The sequence below is a fragment of the Corythoichthys intestinalis genome, chromosome 22, assembly GCF_030265065.1.
Source record: "Corythoichthys intestinalis isolate RoL2023-P3 chromosome 22, ASM3026506v1, whole genome shotgun sequence".
Classification (NCBI taxonomy): Eukaryota; Metazoa; Chordata; class Actinopteri; order Syngnathiformes; family Syngnathidae; genus Corythoichthys; species Corythoichthys intestinalis.
The window spans coordinates 22,278,169-22,301,471 of NC_080416.1; the positions used below are offsets into that span (position 1 = coordinate 22,278,169).

Here is a 23,303-nt window from a genome sequence, read left to right on the forward strand (position 1 = left end):
AATTGTTGGATCTGTGACTTGACCAATACATTTCCTAGTTAACCTTTTTCACAACAACGCATCAAGTACTGTATTTCCATTGAAAAGGTCAAATTGCATAAGAGTTTCCGCTCTCAGTACAAAGAGTTCAAATGCAAAATACGTCAAGAGCAATTTGGATAAAAAGGGAGCAAAGCTTACTTGCAGAATGTGCATTTCCTATTCCTTCATATCCATATGGTTACTATGTAAAACGCACTGAAAGGTTTGTTTGCATTTATTAGCATTTATGAGCACATACTGTATGAGAACAGGAGCAACCTGTACAAACTGAAAATGTATGTACTGACTAAATGTACTTTTAGGGCACATTAAACCATGCACCGTAAGACAGCTATACCCACAGAAAAATAGATAAACAAAAACAGAAACCTTTTTCCTGAAGCAAAGCTGTCCCGAATAAAAGTGGTCTGAAGCGGACCAAATCAGATGCACACTCGACTACACACTTCCCCGCTTCTGCACGGGGAGCCGGGTAAGCAGCTCCCGGTGATATAGGGAGGCTGGAGAAACCCCAGCTGACCCAGGCTCTGCTGCACCATGAATCTTTTATAAACGCACCTCTGCAATCTGCTGTTCACTGAGACACTCTCTTTAAAAGGCTTTCTGTAATTTACTCTCATTACTGAATCATTAGTATATTAAAGATATGAACACATATTGCAGCGTTCCGCACTGCGCTATGACACTTTGATTCAAAGCTAAATGTTATTCCGATGGCACAAAGCTGGATCTATGCGTGGTAATTACCATACTCAGGTTTGTTTGAGAGGATAAAACATGGATACACCACGTTGAAATCCGTGACCTCTTCGCATGGCATCTGAAGATAAAGAGCACGGGAAATGTGTGAACACTTCTAGATTGTTAAAAAATAACTGGGGTGTTTATAAAGTGTAAGGTAGCATCTAACCCAGCGGTTCTTAATCTGGGTTCGATCAAACCCGAGGGGTTCACGCGTTGCTCTGTAATTCACCGCCAAGCCACTAGAGGGGTGTTGCGTTATGTTTTTAAGGTTTTGGGGCATGCTTGTTGACTTCCTCTTGTCTAGTTTAACGGAGAAAAAATAAACAATGCAAGATGGAACGCTTGAATGTGGATCTTCAGCTCATCAACATTGAATAAATGTTGATCATACAGCAGGCGATGCAGAAGACTGTTTCGAGGCAGTCTGTCCGACTTTTGATGCCGCATAGAGAGTTTTAGCCTCGGGTGGAAACCAGCTAGCTGTGGCAGCTAGCTGCAAACTGGCGTCAAGCACTGCGTCCAGCGTTTTGTCTGAGGTCTGCAAAGCCCTCCAGCCCAAATTGTTTGCAGTGTTCTACAACCAGCCAGTGGGAAGCCTTAGCAGATAATGTAATTTGTAATCTGTAATTCACTGCCAAGCCACTTTAGGGGTGTTGTGTTTGTACAGTTTTGGGGGACTCATGTCGACGTCCTCTAGTTTGCTTCATGTTTACACAACAACGCCAACGGAGACAACGCTTGCATGTGGATCTTCAGCTCATTGACATTGAACAACAAATGTTGAGGCACAGGCGACGCAGAAGACTGTTGCAGAGGTGGTCTGTCCGACTGTTGATGCCGCACAGACACTGGCAGTCACATTACGAATTCAAGCATTGGGTGGAAGCCAGCAAGCTGCGTTGTCCAGCGTTTTGCCCGATTTCTTTGCTGTGTCCTACAACCAGCCAGTGGCAAGCCATAGCAGATTTCTGGCATCTATGGAACTTCCCAAACTGCGTTGGAAGCCTTGATATTAACGTTAACATAAAAGTACCGAGGCACTCTCAATCAGTGATGATGTATCGTGTGTGAACTGTCCGTTGTTGAAAATTAAAACATCAAAACAACTCTTTTGCCACAAAACCTGTGCTTTATTCTTCATATACTTGAAGTGTGACACGTAAATAAGTCACAGACTCACAGCAAACATATGTACACAATAAATGATGAAGTGCACCAACCAAAAATATGACAAAGTAATAAAAAGATGGCAGTTTTTGGCCACGGCTTCATGTGGCCATTTGACTCTGAACACACACGTCTCGGTGGTTCTTCCATTTTTTTTTATTCAGTCGCTGACCTTGCCATTTGGCAATCTTTATGATGTCTTGACGAGACTTGCTCTTCGATGATACTGCCCTCAGCTTGGTCCATATTTGTGTGTAGAAAAATAATGTTTGACAATGGCGGTGATTTCGTGCTGAACCGAAAACAACAGTCTGAGCGGACCAATCACAGTCCATTTCCGCCACGTCATATGCGAAGATGTGACGCTAGGGTTTGAAAAATCAATAGGAGCATGTCAGGCCACGGTGCAGGGTCGTAAATTTGGTCTTCAATGAAGACGCAGGTCTGACGCGGAAGCATACCTCATCCTTAAGGGGTTCGGTGAAGATTAAGACGCACAGGGCCACATTTTTGGATGCTAATTATGTCCAGGCAAAGTGGCGTTTTAGACAGGTTAGTCCCCAATTTATGCCAATTCATTCAACTACTAGTCCTCTAGTTGTATTGAGTTCATTTTGTCTACACTTATAGTGGATTTTTTATTTTATCCCACACAATAGTTATAGGTTGTTTTAATTGCCTAACATGTTTCAGCAAACACTTCCGCCTTTATCAGAGAGTCACTGGTGTTGGTGTGAGGCGTCTATCAGCTAGCTGATGGATGTTGGCGTGACTCACCTGTCAGATTGACAGGCCAGTCACACTCTCTGCCGGCCATTCAATCTTCCAGGATGCTTGTCCAGGTGGTAGAGAGGGCGTCCCTGTTGACGGTCCTCGGGCCCCGTTTGCGGATCTCAATAGCCTCCCTGATCCATAACTGATGTAAGTTTTCTTCAGTGCGGATGATTCTGGCCTATTCCCACTCTATAATGTCGTTTTCCTTTTGCAGTGATCGGTGATGGCTGACTTGTGATGTTCCTGTTGTGCTTGTTCTTTCATTGCCCTTGTATGTCTTATTGTTGTCTCCTTCTCACACTCCTTGTGTGTTGTTTTTCTTGGAATAAAGCTCCTCCTCTCCCTGATGTACAATTTATTGCATGATTTGCATGGAATTTCGTACATGGAGTTACATTTGTTTTCTTGGTGGATTTTGTCCTTTGGATGGATCATGGACCAATATCTGGCGGAGTGTTGCGTGTTGTTTGACCGGTGTGTTTATGTTGTATTTGTTTTCATGACTCTTTGGATACGCTCCGTGACTCCTCTCACATATGGAAACGTCACCATATCTCTTGTTTTGTTTGTTTTTTCCTTCCCCCCTGTGTTTGTTGTTCTTGTTTTTAACCTGTCCTACACCTTTTTCGATTCCTCACCGTGGATACTGTAACCTTTTTAGTGCATGTTGTACTGTGTATGTTTTTCCGCCCGTGTTCCATCATCCGGGTTCGTGATCATTGTCATACGTTCATGCAATGTTCTGACTACTGACAGCTTATGGATAGTGGGGTGTTCAGATGTCCATAGGAAGTATTGGTCGGTGTGTGTGCTAGTCCTCTATCTGTTTGGAAAAGAAACTGGTTTACTCAATGGAAGGTTGACTCTCACTTGGTATAAGGAAGTACAACAGACCTACGGGTAACATGCACCGCGTTGACCAAGGGTCACGTTAACCGAATATTTTCCGTCGTTGACCGTTTTTTTAAAAACGGTGATGGAAAAAACTGAAGTCCGTCCGTCATTTTGACAGGTTGCAATTCACACCCCAGACCACAGGGTGGCGAGTGAGCATATTAATTAGCTATTGTCTCTCTTAATGCATGACGTCGTTGGCTATTCTGTCAGAATATTGTAGCGTCACCGGGGTCTGGCGGCGGCACCGTGATTGACACATCAACACGAGGTTCTTATTGGTGCACCCAGTGTGCCAGCACGTCATCCAATTGGTGGACTAGATTGCCGCCTGTGTATAGACCCCAATCACATGACGTCACAACTCCGCCCGCCTGACTGGAGCCGCCATATTGTGTGTCAGCTTGTCGTGTTTACACATTACTGCTACGTACATGCCTCCTATTACGGCGTGTTTTTCTGCTCGTTAACATTAATAATCAAAATGGTGAAGGCGTGTGTGGCAGTTGGTTGCAGTAACAGAGAAGATAGATGGAGAGACTTGAAGTTCTACCGTTTCTGAGAGACCCGAAGAGGAGAGCGAGATGGACTGCTGTAATTCGACAAGAAATCTGGGCACCAAACGATCACCACAGACTATGTAGTAGTCATTTTATATCTGGTAAGATGCATTTAATATATATTTAGAAGATTTTGGGCTGACAACCACAATTAAGATCATTGTGTGACGTTGGTGATTGGGGTCTATATAGTTGCCTCTTTTTCTTTGGGGGCGGAGTTGTTGTTTTGTTGGTGTTGTTGGCGGTAAACAGTAAAAAGAGGGAGAAAAATACGACTTCCGTGTCTAATTTTTCGCCGCCAAGCAAGCGTTACAATATTAATTAAAAATGAATGAAAACTAAATACTATTGAATATGTCATCATTATCATTTTAAAAATTTAAGTGACTGGTAAAAATAGATTATGACCGGATTTTTATGACCCTGTCAGGCAAAATGACAGACAACGAAAATGTCTAGCGCAACCTCTGGCGTTGACATAAACAAAACAAACACAAAAAAAAAATTTAAAACATTTGCGCCTCATTTTACGCCATGAAAATAGTATGCGAGGCAAGGATACGATAGAATGACAGTGTCAACATGAAAGCAAAAAGAAACAGTTCAAAATGACTTATTTTCTAATGTGAAAAGCAAATCAAAAGGCAAAATAATTTGTAAATTAACACCGTTTATTGGATTTGTGAAATTATACTGTGAAGTATTTACAGTAAATTTGATATCATTTGATATGTAAACATGACAAACTGTACAGTCAAGGTTAATGCCACTAAGCAGGCTTATTGTTGAACAATATAAGATATATTCCTCCAAATCTGAATGATAATTTTAAGATATGCACATTGGACCAGTCTTGGTTTAGTGGTCTGATGATGCTTCAGGCATAAAAATAAAAACATACATTTTGACCCATTTAAAAACATGCTGTCTAGATGAGAAGAAATTTGAACGGAAATTCACAGAGGTTTTAGCTTGTTAACTTAGATATATCGATTTTTTAATTTTGGGGGGGGGGGGGGGGTCCTAATTCCGAAGGGTTCGGTTAAACTCTTGGGGTTCGGTACCTTTAGCAAGGTTAAGAACCAATGATCTAAGCACATATTCCAAAAACATGTTCGCATAATTGAAGACTCTAAAAATTTAAGTTGAATAGTTGCAAGTCTAAATGTGCACAACCAGGGCGTATTCTCCTCTTGCCCCAAGTCAGTTAGGAAAAGGCTCCAGCTTAACCTCTGAAAAGCTGTACCATTTAAAGTGAAATACAGCTTATGTTATTGACGTGTACATTTTACTAGTGTTATTTATTGTGTCTATTGTGTGCTCGCCACCGAAGGGTAATGTTGACATCTGCGGACAGCAAAGATAGATTGAATCTTGGATTGGTAAGGCATTCGCTTTCGATAATGATAGTAAGATTTAGCTCTCCAAGTCTTTTACCCTTTCACTCACTTGCCAAGAACAAAATCTTAGCACATTCATCAGGGTGTGTGCCACTCACTAGCAAAGGTTAGAAACAGTACAATGGTCCGCTAGAAAGTATGTTCAATTCATTCCAAGACCACGTTAGTTACACAAAACATTTTTTTCCTCATTTAATATTCATGGAATGCTAATAATTCATTCCATCTCACCCAAGAAACCAGTGGCGGATGCGGGTCTTTCAATTAGAGTTAGCTCAAAATGTGTCCACATGTGAGTGTTTTTTTGATGGTGAAGAGGCTCAGTGGCACCCGCCGCTTGGTAGGGAAAAGAAAATAGAATGTTAGAAGTCTCCCAAAACACAAGCAGCTACAATAGAAAAAAACACCAGAAATAGAAGCTTGATTTTTCACTAGTCATTTTTAACAAAGCGAATGTTGCTAGAATGATTATGAAAGTCTCCGGTTCAACTAAGAAGAATGGAATAAAAGTTGAAAAATGCCTCCCGCGGATGTTAATACAACAAGATCACGGATTCGCTCATTTTGCTGTCAATCAAAAAGGAATTCTGCCTCAGGCAGATCATCCATTCATCATGCGGAGAAACAGCGTCATGGCAAGCCAAGCTCCGCCGTATGCCCATAGACCCCCAGAGATGCAAAACATTCGATGGGCGGGATAAACCCAGCCGTTAGCCAATGACTCGTCTCGTTTCGCTGTGGTGAAACACTACACTCAACTCTGGAGAAGCACAGCTTCCACACTGTTTAAAAGACTGAAGCTGCGCGAATGAATGAAAAGCAAGCCACATCGTATCGTATAGGTAAAGTTGAGCGCGTTGTAGTGCATATTTAGTCAATAACATGTACACATAACATTATACAGTGGTATGAAAAAGTATCTGAACGTTTTGAAATTTCTCACATTTCTGCATAAAATCACTATCTAATGTGATATGAAAAAACAGATGAAAAAAACTTAACTAAAACAACCCAAACATTCATAGGTTTTGATATTTTAACGAAGATAGTATGCAAACAATGACAAAACGGGGAAAAATAAGTGAACCATCGCATTTAATAGTTTGTGCCCCCCCCCCCCCCATTTGGCAGCAATAACTTCAACCAGACGCTTCCTGTAGCTGCAGATCAGTCTGGCACACCGATCAGGACTAATCTTGGCCCATTCTTCTCTACAAAACTGCTGTAGTTCAGATTCCTGGGATTTCTGGCATGAATCGCTGTCATTAGGTCATCCCACAGCATCTCAATGGGGTTCAAGTCTGGACTTTGACTTGGCCACTCCAGAATGTGTATTTTGTTCTTCTGAAACCATTCAGAAGTTGATTTTCTTCTGTGTTTTGGATCATTGCTGCTCCACGTCTATGGAACGCCCTCCCAGACCACCTCAGAGCCCCACAGTCAGTGGATGCCTTTAAAAAAGGACTAAGGTAGGTTACCTTTTTAAAAAAGCTTACCCTGGCTAATTTTATCCATCTTATCTGATTTCTATCTGATTTTATCTATGTTTCTGTCTATTTTTGCTTTTACTCTTTTATTCTTAGTCTTTTTATTTTATTACATGGTAATGTGCACTTTGAGATTTGTTTTTCAAATGTAAAGTGCGTTATAAATAAAATGTATTATTATTGTCTTGTTGTACCATCCATCCTCTTTTTAGCTTCAACTGTCAGACAGCCTCAGGTTTTTCTGCAAAACTTTTGAAGTCATTCTTCCATTTGTGATTAAAAGTTGTCCAGGCTCTGAGGCAGCAAAACAGCCCCAAATCATGATGCTCCCTTCACCATACTTCACGGTTGGGATGAGGTGTTGATGTGGGTGAGCTGTTTCATTTGTCCTACACACATGATGTGTGTTACTTCCAAACAATAAAACTTTGGTTTCATTAGTCCACAAAATATTTTGCCAAAACTTCTGTGGAGTGTTAAGTGCCTTTTTGCGAACATTAAACGAGCAGCAATGTTTTTTTTTTTTGACAGCAGTGGCTTCCTCTGTGGAGTCCTCCCACGAACACCATTCTTGGCCATAGTTTTACATATATAGTGGTACCTCGACATACGATCGCTTCGACACACGATCTTTTCGACATCCGACGTAAAATTTGACTCGTTTGTTTCTACATCCGATGACATGCTCTAAATACGACGATCTGTGACAGCACCGCAGTTTCTTTGTTTTCCCGCAAGACATGGCAGATTTTCTTGTGAGAGGAATCAACATGGGTTCCAACAATGCTAGTGCAAGTTGTGAAAAGGAAAAAAGGTGATGCTTCACGTTACCATTGACGTGGACATAGATATGATAGAAAAATATGAGTGTGGGGTGCGCATCAGTGATATGGCTCGTTCAACAACACAGCGGTAGACTGTGACAGTCCTCCTCCGTTCGCCAGTCTTTATAAGTTAAGGTGGCAACTATTATTGTGGTAACATCGCCAAAGAAATCGCCAGCTTCGTCAGGTTTCTAATCATTTATTCCCTCAACTTGTGCCTAGTGTCCCCCGCAGCAAATAAACAATGTGAAAGTGAAACTAAAAAGGCTCTCTCAGCCATGCAATGCGTTCAGGTACACCACCCAAACACATTTGCCACATTAGAATCCGCTTTGTTATATTACAGGTATTATTATTATTGCTATTATATGATTATTCCAATTTTTATTCATAATGTTTTGTTTTGCTCTTTGTAATTTATATTTGCAAAAGTAACATCAATATTTATTGAGAATTTAGTGTAGGTTCTCGGGCAGTGGAACAAATTAATGGAATTATAATGTATTCTTATGGGAAAATCCTGATCGACATACGACCATTTCGACTTACAAACAAGGTCCTGGAACGAATAAACTTCGTATGTAGAGGTACCACTGTAGAGATATTGGACTGTGCCAGTGATTTCTGTAAGTCTTTAGCAGACACTCTAGGTTTTTTTTTTTTTTTAACCTCTCTGAGTATTCTGCGCTGAACTCTTGGAGTCATCTTTGGTGGAACACCACTGCTTGGGAGAGAAGCAACAGTGAAACTCTCCCCATTTGTAGACAACTTCTCTGACTGTCGATTGATGAACATCCAGACTTTTAGAGATGGTTTTGTATCCTTTCTCAGCTTTATACAAATCAACAATCCTTGATAGCAGGTCTTCAGGTAGCTCTTTTGACCAAACCATGATGCACATCAGACAATGCTTCTCATAAAGACAATTCTTACCAGGTGTGTGTTTTATAGTGGGCAGGGCAGCTTTAAACTACTCACTGGGCACACACCTGACTTAAATTGTTTGGTAAATATTGGTTTCGATTGCTCTTTAAGTCTCCTTAGGCGGAGGGTTTACTTACTTATTTTTCCCCCTTCTGTCATTGTTTGCATGCTATCCTCATAAAAATATGAACACCTATCACTGCGTGGGTGGTTTTAGTTAAAGCAGACGCTGTTGTTACATCTGTGTGATTTTGACAAGATCAGATCACATTTGGTGATTTTATGCAGAAATGTGAGAAATTCCAAAAGGCTCAGATACTTTTTCAAACCACTGTACATTTGAGCACTTTTTTACATTTAAACTGAGCTTCCCATGCAATCTTTTAGCAATTGCCTCTGCCAGAAACCTACCTAAAAACTGTAGTTTATGAAAAAAAAACATACAATAACAGCAGTAATTTAAACAGTATGTGCATCATGATTTATTCATTTAAGCTCATGTTATGCTCGACCTGGCCACTGGTAAAGTATAGTAGCCTAAATTCATGGAGACAAACACTACAAGGAATGTTTCAACTATATTGCGTAAGCAGATTTAAAATGTGTATTTTTTCATTTGGGATGAAGAACATATGCCTGTTTTTGTTCAATTATCAATTGCTTGATGCATTATAACACCAAACAGATGCTATTCATTATGTTATTGTGATTGTGTCATTATGTGTTGTGTGTATGTGTAGCATAGCCTTAAACAAAAAAATGTGGTAAAGTAACATGACATGTAACTTTTATGTTTACTCTAAAAATTGAATGTTCCCTATCTGCGAAACTACTGCTGAACTGAACTGCCTTCATATCAAATTAATCACTAATGATTTAGAAAACTTTAGACATAAAAGTTTTTGTGATGGCAACAGTTCAAGCCGAGACTATGCAACACTCTGTGAAATTGACAAGAGACCTCACACAATCTGCATTCAAATTTAAATGCTTTTCATCCAGCAGACATCCTTGCTGACGTTTCCTCCGGCGGGAGTCCGCAGCGTAGGTGTGTTGCTCAATTATCCAGTGTGGTGACCTTGGGTACACTGGCTTAACTTTAAATGAATAACAGAGGCCACTTCTATGTGCCGTGTGAAACAGTATGGCACATGACAGGCAATTACGCTTTGTGATGTCAGTTTGTTGAGGGGTCACTCCCATCACCATTGTTGTCCGGCACTCTCCCTTCGGTCCTGTCCACTTTTGATCGACATCTCTTTAGAGTTCCAGCCAAGCATTCATGGCATCTTGTGGTGACACAGGAACAGAAACTCAATATAAGCTGGGACTGGCATGAAAAGACAAAAACTAAATGAGGTGGGGGAAAAGGCATGCAACTGTGGCTGGAGTCGGTAATGTGCTTTAAAATGAGTTCCTAAGGCTGATCTTCGTTAGCAGTCATTTATTCATGCCAATATCTTTTAAATACAACTCACATGTGGAGCACATTCATTCTCACTTAGCCCCCATCTGAGCCTTTTGTGACATTTCAAAGTGCATGATGAAATCTTGAGTGACAGCAGAACATGAATTCAAAGGACATTTAGGTGGATTAAAAAAAAAAAAAAAAAAAAAAATCTGTTTTCCAAATACAAGCTGGCATCTTATAAATGCGCACCGCAGCATCCTTTTTGTCAATCTTTGTCTCTGTAACGCCATCCCATTTTCCATTTCCCCACTGGCCGCTGGATCGGCGCTCGTCTCTTCCATAAAGAGCAGAGAGAATTTGCTAAATAAAACAGGGGAAGCTTTTGTCCCCTGGGCCCCAATTAAAACTTCCTTTGGCGAATTGGAGGCTTTTTATCCCTCAACCCCCCCCCCCCCAACACCATCCACCACCACCACTACATCCACTAATAAACTACAGGGAAGAAATAGCAAAAACATCTATCATAAGCTACAAGCCGAGTGGAAGTGGACAAGTTAGGCTGGAAGACGTGGAGAGCAAGAAAGCTATTAGTCACGCATTAGTCTGAAATTATGGAATAATTTTAAATGTTAAAACGACATGTCTGGTAGACAGAGTGCTTATTTGCATGAACCCCAGGGATTGCGTGGACTGGACTGTATATAAAGATCAAAAGCCGTAACTTGTGAAGGGAAAGTACTTTTGGCACTTCCTTCAGCAAGGTTGAGCTACTATATACCAACGAATGAATTATTAACTGCACTAGTGTGCCTCACATCGATACTTAAAGTTGACCTAATCAGTTGTTAATAATGAAGTTAGGGGCAGTTTACATGGTGACGCTCCGAGAATAGGCCAAATTTCATGTGTGCATTTATTTGGTCCCGTCTCCATTCGAACGATGTTGCAATTCTGTGTGAAAAGGATTTCATATTCATCCCAGGCCTTAGGGGGCAGTGCAGATTTACAAGGCGACAGCCAATGATGCACTTCCTTGACACCAACAACCTTCTCAGCCCGGAAGACAACATACCACCCACTCTAAGCAACGACATTTTTATTTTGCTCCGAAAGGCACAAAAAATGGAAACATCTTTGAATTAAAAGTATTATAAAAACAGTAAATTAAAGAAGACGTTCCGCAATGTTCGCTGTTTTTAATGTTAAGTAGCAGCGCTGCGCACGCCCAAAGTGACGTGTGTGAGTGCTGACGTCATCGGCGCGAGAGCTTTCCACTTTGGAGCACGGAATCAAAGGTTTGCATCTCTGCCTTCCGTTTTCGCTGTCAGCAGATAAAGGCGAGGCCATTCTGCCCCTTAGAGTATAATGGCGTTATTTTTATCAGTAGTGAACAATGTTCCCTCTAATTTTTCATGTGTCCGAGCAGACACACAAGCTCCCACAGCAAACTGACGACCACTGTGAGCAACATCAGATGTGTACACTGTGGCCTTGATTCAAAGCAAGTTACATGGCTTGTTAAAGGGATCCAAGGATAGAAAGACGTAGTTCTTAGGACATAAATGCTAGTACGAGTTATACTAATTTGATATTAAAACCCCTCTTAATGTTTTCGTTTTTAATCAAATTTGTAAAATTATTTTAACTAGTAGGTCGCCATTATTGTTGTTGACGTCGTAGCACGGCGACCATAAGCGGAGTTTAGGGGGGGGGGGGGGCACCCCGGTGGCCGAAAAGCATGTAATTGACTTTCCTGTATATGTATAAAAGTTGTAAAGCATTAAAGCAAACAAAAAAAAAATGAAATAAATGAAAAAAAATATTTTTTTATAATGGGTCAAAATTATTTTTCAAACAGATCATGTGAATAGCACCTCAGATGGTCATTTACCTTGCATATTTGTTTTGTTTTTTTTTTATTAGGGGAGGGGAGTTTTATTTTTCAAATGATTTTTTCTTTGTTTGAAAATATTTTTTTGGGAATTGAAGCAACCTTTTTGGGTATTGAGTGATTTAGACACAAATGTCCTACCCATAATATGGGCCCAAAAACAAAAAGGATTGCTAAAATCAAAGAAAACTTTTTAAATTAAAAAATTAAGTGTTCAAATGCAAATATTTTTGTCTCATATTTTTTCGCATTCAAAAACTTTTTTTTTAAGTGATTTTTGTTTGAAAATAATTTTTTTGTTTGAAGCAACTTATTTTTTGATTGAATAATAAAGACATATGTAGCCAAAATGTGGCCCAAACGCAAAACAAAATTACTTAAATCAAAAAAGTTGCTTCAATCAAAAAAAAAAAAAAAAAAAAAAAAAAAAATGACTTCAATCAAACAAAAATTCAAAGAAAAATAGCTTTCAAATTCTTTTTTTTTTTTTGTTGTTTCAAATTTTTGCAAACACATTTTTTTGATCGAATAATGAAGACACAAATCTACCGCCACATGGCTCCACCTAGCGGATACAATTTTTGACTGGGGTACTACATTGGCACAACACCGGCAGGCGCACCATATTCAATGGATGACGATCTTGGCGAAAAGTATAGCTGTCCTAAGCAGCCTGATTTGGAATTCCCCTCAAGAATGATGGGAAACAAAAAACGCTAGCTCATTTTCAACTTATTATTATACATATTCTTGTAAGTTAATTTTATTGCTGAGACTGGATTTTGGGGTCATCAACATGTTGTGCCCCCTCTGGCCCAAAAGTCAAACTCCGCCTATGGCAGCAACGTCACTTGGGCTCGCTGCCTGTCTTCCACAGTGTCACTTGTGAAGTACATAAACATGTCGTCCGTTCAAACGTAATATTAATGAGAAGGATAGCCCTGACGATATTTCACAAAACGAGCAGCAAAAGCAAAATGAACATCAAAAATGGGATGAGAGGAGTAGCGTACATGTGTCAAGTTCGCTAGTGACAGCTAGCACTCCTGCTAGCACTCCTGCAAGCTGTCAAAGTTTTTATACCACTACACTCATACAGGTGAAATTTTTAAAAATGTAAAAAGTGTGACCTATGTTTTTTTGGGAATGAAAAAGACAGTTAAATTCAATCAGTTAATATAAACATATTGGATGTGAAAGATGCCATAGAATGGCTCATGTAATAACGTGTAGAACATGAAAAGTAACGTCAGTTACTTTGTCGAGTAACTAATTCCTCTTACGTTGAGGTAACTGAGTTAGTAACTCAATCATTTTTTGGGAGAAGTAATTTGTAACTGATTACTTTTTTAGAGTAAGATTAACAACACTTCCAGTGACTATGACTAATCAAGTGCTTTTTGGCATCATATTGAAAATATCTGGTCGTTCAATATAACACCTAGTGATATAGTTTTTTTTCTTGTTTTTTTTTAATGAAATGGTGTTCTTTGAGGTCACAGTACTGGAGATGGAACACATATGTTAGTGAAATGATGCATGAATCAGATCAAGATTATACATGTATGTGCTTTCCACCATTGAAATCATACCCTGGAGTGTGATGTGGCCTGTAAAGAAAACAAATTTGACACCCCTGCTTTGATGCTCAGTGAACTGAAGTCTCAAAAGATTTCCTGACATCTGACATAACTTATGACGACAGTTTGAACTCCACAACTTTTGAGGGTTTCAAATGTGAATGTTTTGTTGTATTAGCAGACAAGGAGTACTAAGTCATGATTAGGATGCTATATAGGTTCGGATGTGCGCTTACACATTGACACTTTGTCAGATTTCAAACAAAGTGAAAGATTTTTGATCCGGCTGGGAATTCGGGGCAATGCGGAAAGATAACACACGCATAGATATTTATATTCACGGCTGAAGCCGGGGAAGAAATTTTAGCTGACTGATGTTGTGCCGCAGCGCTTGTCTATATTTGGCCATGCACCCGGCTGCTTGTTCTTCTCTCGCAGTACACTTCAAGTACAGTTCAACCTAAAATCCCCGCATGCCGCTGCTGCTTTGATGAGAGGCATAAAGAAAGCCGTGTGATTATTAGTTATGCTTGTGGGTTCGGATGAGGCTGGCCGGGAATCGATGCTTTCTTCTGCTATCTCGGCAAGCCAACAGCTCAGCTTGTTGTTCCTAAGATTACAAAGTTTCCATCTGGACCAGACCATCAGATTCAATTACTGAGCGCAAAGCCCAAAGCAGCACGAAATCCCATAACATTCAATAACAGATGGGCTAAAGAATATGATTTCAAGTTAGAAGATAATGTTATTGGCCTGCGTGGTGTTTTAATTGAAAACATTGTCCGATGACTTACAAGCTGTTAAGTCAGATTTTATTTTGTGTTTGCCAACTCTTTCGGTGCCGTTGACGATGATAAACATCCAATCATGTGGCGTCCAATCATCCTTCGGCTTTGAATTCGAATGAGTTTGTCACTAGTAAACGTCCAATCCATTTGAACTGGGAGGTCTGGCAGCAAATGAACATCAACTCATTTGCTCCCAAAAACGTATAAATACGTTCTATTTTTAACCATTTCAGTGTCCCATAGACGTGTAAGTCTTTTACGTTTTTTTTCATAAGAGAAATCTCTGGGTCTGATTCAACTGAGCTCCAAAGCATAAAGCTGAAAATCCATTTTAAAGCAATACAACTGGCCATTGGAGGGCAGTAGCGCATTTCGTAAGACCCGCAACCCGATTCTATGGCAACGAACGGTCGGGCCACACGGCCAGGGCGCCGGCGGAAGGATGCCAGGCGGCGGACGACCAAGCAGAACAACAGAGAGGAAGCCCGGGATGCAAGGCGCTGGATGACCGAGCAGAACAACCGGGACCACCAGTGCAGCGAACAATGTTGTTGAGTCCATGCTGCTCGCCGAGCAGACCCCGCAGAGACTCAAAAAATCTGTTTTTATGAGACAGGCAGCGATGAGGGAAAAGTTAACCCGGCTGTCGCGGCCACAACAGCATCATCTCAGTTATGTGTAAATAACTTACTTTGCCATCAAAAGCTCTATTTTTCTTGTTGTTTATGTTATTTTATAAAAGGAAAACATTATTCAGATGTTTGGGATGTAACTAAAGCAAAAAATAACTTAAAGACAATGTTTGAAATTTATACTTTCAAAAAAAGCTCAATTTCTGTTTTTTCATCAGAAATTGGAAAATTGCTCAAACTAAGCTATTTTCTAATACTGATTTCTAAAGAATGGAAAAATATATGAACTTATTTTTTTGTCCTGCTGAAAGAAGAGTCTAATCTTTCTTTTGGTGGGTTCCATGTTTATATAGCAATAGAACAGAATTTTATGTGGGCCTTGCAAAATTAGTCAAAATCCAGTAAAGCGGCCGGCTGCGAAGGGCCTTGCTCCGGTAAAAATGAATGGGAGTGAATTAGTTAAAAGAAATATACTGAAGTTGACAGGAATTTTTAAATTGACTACTATGTGTTAGAGCTGTCCTGACTAGTCGACGTAGTCGACGTCATCGATGACGTAAATGTGTCGACGAGCACAACAGCCCGTGGACGGTTAATAAAGGGTTAAAAAAAATACATGTGTGGAAAGTTGAGAATGTCGGATGTTCGGAATGCTAGTGGGGAAAGCGGCACAAAGCCAAAAAAGCGCACCAGAGTGGCCAAAACATTTACTTATTTCAACGAAACATACTGTAGGAGGGTAGAATGTTGTGTCCTGTCTCTTCAATGCCATGCATGCATACCAGGCTGCACGTGGGCTGTGAATGAACACCTAAAGCGCCGACACCTCACTGTAATTTTGGAAGATGACAGGAGACAAGCTGGCAGATCGTAACTCCATCTAATTAACTAACGACATGTTTTATTGAGGTTGCTCAGTCTGTCGCAATATGCAATGAGTCTATTTATTGCACGGTAAATAAAAATGAGGGTGGTAATTTTCACGGCTGTGTTCTATCACCGCGTGCGCACGTGCGGATGGCATATGAGACTCCAGTTCCCTTCACCAATGTTTATTGGTCATCAACACGCCGTAGAATTAAAGTTCAGACATACAAAATAAGGAAACACATCTATACTAAACACTGTAAACGTTAGCATTGCTACATTGAGGCTAATGGGGAACAAAAAGACAACTTTAGCCTGCTATAAAACATTGGCAGTTTTCTGCAAAACGCAAACTTGCGTTTAAAAGGTGACACCTTAAACATGAAAAATTGCTGGTTAACAGCATTTGCAAATGAAAAAATGAAAAAAATCTAGTACTGACACCACATGCAACGACGAAAAACACTTTTTGCGGAGTGTAAAGCGTACGGTTAGCGGTTTAGCGAACATACTTCCGGCGAACATTTCAAATTAAAAGAACATCATGTTTGTCAAATAATGATTTCTGGAGTTAATCCCACATACTTCAGAATTCAGATTCTACACTAAGAATAGCTTTAAAATGACACCCTTTATGAAAAATCTGATTGGCAATGAATAATTATTATAATTATTATACTATTATATTTAGTAATATAATATTAATGCTAAATATTTTTTAGGAATTCTTTTGAATCATGTTGGAAAGGCAAAGTCAGTGTTCTGAATCCGTTTACATTCCATTCTTTTGCACTAGCTAATACTATCAGCATTTGACCTCGTTTATTTGTGACTAATCATTGTTATTTACGTGTTTATGTGTACTTTAATAAAGAATTTAAGTGTTCCAAAATGTGTTTGTGAATTAATAAGCAACATTTAATTGCTAAATTAGTAAAAATTATTAGTCGACTAATCGTAAAAAAAGTCGGCTGACTAATCAGGAGAAAATTTGTCGTTTGGGACAGCCCTACTTTGTGTTAGTATTGATATTGTTATTATGTGTTGCAATACAGTTACCAAACAAAAATACCTGTACATTGCAATTCAGTGCGATGGCATAGTGCTGTGGCAAATTTGTTCATATATCAACCATAACATATCACCATTACATTTTCAAACATATTACCAATAGGGTTCCTTAAAGAGAACCAGTTCCAAGTGTTCTGATTGCATGGAGACATTTGGCAAGTTATCTAACGATTATCTTATCAGTTCAAACCAGCACAATTTGCGTTTTAAAATACACGCTTTACATCGGCAAGCACAGCAACATAATTGCCATTGGCGAGACTTCTCATCAAGTGCAACCTGGAGAGAATCGTCGAATTTGCATTGACTTTTACAGGCCATGTCATTATTCATGAGACTACTTAAAGAAATGGTGATTTTTCCAAAAAAGTCTATTAATGGGTCTATCGTATTCCTCGTCGAATACTATATGAGAAAAATATAACATATATGCATCTAAAATAATACTAAATGATTTTATTAGCAATTTTATTTCTCCTGTTAGAAAGATTCCATGGGTATGCGTTCGTTCCCATAGCAACCAGTTAGTTCCTGTTAACGTTCTACGTCATGTGCGCTGCGTATTCTGGGACCGAGAATAGGCGTAAAGTGCACATTTCGAGCAGAGGACGGCCACCTGTTAGAGGATTAATCTGTGCATCCATGAACGAATGTATTTCCTACATAGTTCTTATAAGTCAGAGCCGTTATCACCACGACCGTTTCGTGTTTTTACTGTTACGTCAGCTGGTTGCTCCCGCTCGTTCTCGCTGCGTCGAGGAGAGCATTGTTTAAATTATTATTCGCGTTTCACATTTGTGTTAAGAGGGAATGTGTTAGTTTAGCATCTTAAAATGATGTTGTACATCCATATGAGTGTAAAATTCTTAGTTTTCACCACTTTTATGGCCAAGATGACCGCACGTGCACGCAACGTGCTTCCTCATGGTGTGTGCGCGCTCGCGCCCCCCCCACCTTTGTGTCATTATAATATTACGAGTCATGTATGTGTGTTATTGACTTGTTTACAGTCAATTTGCATGATTTATTGCATCAGCACTAATATGATGTGATTTTCTTTCCTTTCAGAACCACACATAACCACACATTCCAGTCTTCTTCCACACACAAAAAATACATCTTTCCACACATGCTCTCATATGCTCATTGAGTGATTGTCATATCAAGTGCCATTGCCTGTATATAGTCGTGCCTGTTGCCAAAAGTGCCAAAGACCAACTACACTCTCCGCTCCTTGTGTTCTAACAGACACTCCGAGGCGACTGAACCATAAACATATTGAACCCAAAACCTCATACAGTCCATTAGTCCAAATTAGAATCGATAAGGGAATCGAATTGTTAAACAATATTGATAATGGAATCGGAATCGTAAAAATCTTATCAATTCCCATCCCTAATTACTAAGGTGGCCCTCTGTAGGGGGGTGAAATTTCAAACGAATAATGTCTATGCTCCAAACCTGGATTCTTGTTCCTTTTGACCCAGAAACGTGCTGTGCAAAGTTTCATTGAAATCGGAATATATTTAACCGGTGCTCAACGACTCAAATTTTACTCAGCGAACGCTAGTCACAAGCACTCCGGGTCCCCCTCCCACGTTGCTCTCGTGGGAGTATTAGCCGCTTTCCTCCCCTGGCGGGGGTTATGTGGCTGCTAGCCACTCATTGTCGCCCGGTCCGTGCAAGCGTTCCCTTCCTGGTGTCCGGGAACTGGCGCCGATAGTCCGCGGCGACCTGGACGAGGAACTGCAGTTGTTCTTCGTCCTTCGTCAGGAGCCGGTTATATTCCTGAATCAGGGCGACGCCTCGTTCCGCGTGGTCATTGGTGACCGACAGCTTCCCCAGCGCTTTGCACGCCTTGCCGTACGCCTCATCCTTCTTCCAGTCTGCCGGTTCCAACGCCAGGAATCCCTTGTCGATGGACATCTTGTCGAAGAACGAGGACGTATTGGAGGTCACGAAGTCCTCAAGGCTGCAGCCGCTGATCGCTGAAGCGGGAATGGTCACTCGCTTCTGGGCTGTGTCGTTGCCATCCTTCTCCTCAATCGCCGCTACCATCTTCTTCTTTGTTTCTGATGAAACCCGGTCGTCGAAGAATGCCAGGGCTACCAGCTCTTCCGAGAGGTACCAGAGGTGGCCGAGGAGCTTGTTTGTCGCGGCCTTGGAGACCTCCGCGTCCTCGTACCCGTCCAGTGCCTGAAGCAGCTGAAGATCGTTGAGCGGAGCCGCGACAGCAAGTGGGGCTTGCGTCCAGGCTTTGCTGTAGAGGCGGGCGGAGAACATGGCCACCCTCAACAGTCCGCGCTCCTCCTTCGGCGTCAGTTTGAACTGTCCCCTGAACAGCCACACCTTGAGCGAGTACAGCACTTTGCTCATCCACCGAGCGTGGTGCATGGGGCCAGAGGCACGGAAGCGGATTCCGCGGGGAGGTACGCCGCCGAGAAAGATGACGGTTAGTTCCAGAAGTTCCCGGTAGTCGTCCCAAAGGTCTGTCCGCTCTTTCAGGGCCTGAAGGAACCACTCGATGTCGACCTCTCCTGCTCCATCGTCGATCGGCTGGAACTCGCCTTGGTTGATGAAGGGCCACCTCTCCTGGAAACGCTTGAACAGCAGGACAGCAGGCCCTGTAGTTGGCCCCATCACCGACGTGAAGACCGCCTCGATCACAAGCTCGAGAATGTGATGCCGGCAGGCGAGGTAGAGGAGGTCGCTCTTCAGCTGCCGCTCAATCAGGGTACACGCCCCGGTGTGGCGACCCGTGTTGGCGGCGGTGGTGTCAAAGGACATCCCCACGACCCGGTCAGCGACGCTCCACTTCTCCAACGCCTCCATGACGGCCTTCGCTGCATTCGCCCCTCTCCCACTGGGAAGCTTCGCCACCTGCAGCAGCTGAACCTCCCCTCCCCCAGACACGAAGATGGGCAGGCGGTCGACGTGGGCGTTGCTGGTGAGATCCGGCATCAGCTTCCCGTCCCAGTGGACTACCAAGGGGCCTTCTACTCGCAGCTTCTCCTTGAGGGCGGAGGCCAGTTGCTCGCGGTGACGACGGCGCTGGCTTTGGATCGATGTCCTGTTGATGTTGTACTCAACTGTGTCGTGCCCCAGGGCACGGGCTGTCTCGGTGAGGACGAACACTGCGCCACGGTCGCTCACCTTGACGCGATCCAAAGAGGCCGCCACGTCCGGGGTGACGATGTTGACGTTCGCTCGAGGCCGTTTGGGTGGGACTGGGGAGATACCACGTGTGGGGCTTCCTTCGGCGCTGGTGCTAGAGGAGGTTGAGGACAAATCCTCCAACTGGACTCTTGCCGTGGACGTCGACGCCTCCAATCAGAACGCACTCCAGAAACATGCAAACACGTTGAAAAAGTACTGCCAAGCACTAGACAAATCCTAGACAGAGGAAAAGGAGCACTAGACGAGAGTTGCCACACACAGTCCTTGGTCCATAGTCCACCAACAAGAGCATCTGAGAACAGAGCCGCGGCATTTGTCACCGACAAAGCCCCTGTATCGTTGAACGTGAAAATGATCTTATATAGTAAAACTTTAAGGTCGTTGAGCACCGGGTAAATATTATTCGATTTAAAAAAAAAATTACTCGCATGGTTTTCTCATGGAGTGGAACAAGAATCCGGGTTTGGAGACTGAATTTTCAAACTTTCGAAAATAAGGGCCACCCTACTAATTACCAATCAGTAAAAAACTTGTATACCTTTTATACTCTTTTGTAGCATTGTTTTAGCCTGGTGGGTTGGAGGCCAATAAAGCCTGGTGGCCCTGTTAGGCCAATAAAGCACCAGTGGAAACCCTGTATTGCAAAATCCTAGCAAGCCATGTAGTATTTTTTGCTGTCTAAAATATAGAGATGGAAAAAGATAATAACTGATAGGCCGATTGTTACATTACTGTGATTACGCCATTTAAAAACAAACGGTCAACTAATTTACTGACCAAAGGTGGTGTTTTATATTACATTAATGAAGGAAATTTAAGAATGTCACCGACCAATACAAAGACCGCATCTCTATGCAAAACACCAAAACCATTTATGGAAGTATCGCTTTATCATTCCAGCAACTATGTCCCTCCACAGAAAGGAAACACTCCATCAGCTTCAGACTGACATATTAACGACACTGATCCAATGCTTTTTCACTCTTGCACTGATAAGAGTCGCCATTGCTTCACATAAATGAAATCAGGGGCTATATCTCGCACTGACTGCTACATGGGCATATTGTGAAATATGGAAGCACGCATGCAAGCTGGATCAGCAACGATAATAAATGCATGTTGTGTGGTGTGGTGCCTAGGTGACAGCAGGGAACTAATAGTGCTGAAAGCATCCCAAACTGGATTCCAACAGTGCCTAATGTTCAAGATACAGTTGATTTGTATTGTTTGTCCTTTAAAATAGTGTTAGTTTAAAGCAACACTAAGTAACTTTTCAACCTTTATAAAATATTTTCATAACATTTGTGATTATGTATCGACTGACAAGTAGTTGAATGACACCTATTTTAAATCTTGAGGGGGGTCTGTATCGCTTTCACCGACACTAATTAACTTTGAGGAGGGTGGCAGGAGCCCTGCCACACAAAAAAAGACTACAAATGTGCCGACTGCTTCACGGCATACGTCACTTCCCCCTTTCATTATAAAGACTGAAGTCGATGCAAACGCTTTCTCACAAATTCTGCAAAGATGGCAGAGCAACAAAAGAGACAAAAAGTATTGTCCGAGGAGGGGGAAAAAATGGGAGGCTACCAGGAATAAATGGTTACTCAATACATATTAGCCGAGCTTTCACTCGCTGACATTTACCACCCAACCCCCCAACCGAACTCGTCAGCGCTGACGAGTTCAGGTGGGGGAATTTAGCCACAGTAAGCCACACAGTTGCTAACATTCATATGCTATTGTTTAGCCACAACTGGATATTACCTTATTACTATTTATCTTTTATACAGCCACTGCACACAGAAATGTCCTTTAATCCATCTGCAGGCGACTGGGAGACCATGATTGTATGACACTGTGCGGGTGTGCACTGGTCCTCATGGGATACACAGTCTTCCTTAAAGTGCGTACGACAGGATAAAAAAAAGTCTTAAATAGCATTATTATGTGAACTAGAATCATATTTTGAGACAATTAGACTATATACAACAATTTGGCAAAGCGCAGATGATAAGAAATTAGTGTTTTAATCCACTGTCTAGCCATGCCTACCATAATAGGGCTCTAGCGTCCCCAACAGGTGGATGACAACAGCTGGAGAATGGTTACATCTGATTTAGTGTGCAGCCCACTGAGGGGAATTATTCATAACGAGGAAAATGCAACAAAGAGAGCCGCAAAATGTCATTGTTTCTGTACTCCAATATTTTTAAAGGATATTGTTTTATCGAAGTATTTTTCCGAATTGCTAAATAAATGGTATGGTCATGACAAATAACAATCTTGTGCTAAATGGAATATGAAATAATAAAATTCATTTATTCAGTACGACATGGCAAAATTACTCCATAATGTTCAAAACTGTCGACTTCACCTTTACTGTCGCACCTCCCGAACGCTATATTATGCCGCCGTAGTTAGTCAGGCTTTTGACATTTCACTGCCCACCGGCTTCCGAGAATGTAAACAAATCAAGAGGCGTGATGGCTAGCCAACATGCTAACCCAAACCGAGTGACGTCTCAAAGTCTTATTTTCGCTTTCGAAGTGAAAAATAACACAAAACTAGCCCGGATCATATCACACTGCCGCGGGGTTGACGATTGTCTTCGCCGATCAGCAACCCGTCCGGCAGAGAGCAAGTTACAACATGTTCCCCCTGCTACTACAGACGGGAGAGCTCGAGGTGGAAGCAGCTCGAGAGCACTGGCGGACAAACCGGCCAACGTGGGAGGAATGCGTAGCTGCCACATGGTCAACACGAATATAATGAAAAATAATGCTTTACTACACGGCGACAACATAAAGAGCGGAGTGCAGTTGTTGTGGAGCCAACATGACAGACAGAATGTGCCTTAGGAGATCTTTTCTACCTGCCCATCCACGATGAAACGTACATAAGTAAATAGTCCTTTATTTAAAGAAAGTTTGTAATTTTTACTTTGCAATTGCTGGATTCGCGACCATTTTCAACACAAAGTTGCAAATTATGATGGGGTTGAAAATTTGACATAACACCGGGCGCATGAAGAGGGGAATAAGCCGAGTATAGTTCTCTCCCGGCG

The 23,303-nt window shown here is 41.6% G+C and overlaps 1 long non-coding RNA gene across 2 annotated transcripts in view; it reads right to left on the bottom strand.

Moving 5' to 3' along the window:
- The window catches only part of LOC130910238 (uncharacterized), a 32,250-nt gene extending 31,616 nt beyond the window's left edge, over window positions 1-634 (bottom strand). For both annotated transcript variants that reach the window (XR_009061843.1, XR_009061844.1), the window contains exon 1: window positions 412-634. This is a non-coding gene — a long non-coding RNA (uncharacterized LOC130910238). The remainder of the gene's footprint in view (window positions 1-411) is intronic.
- Window positions 635-23,303: the final 22,669 nt, after the last annotated feature.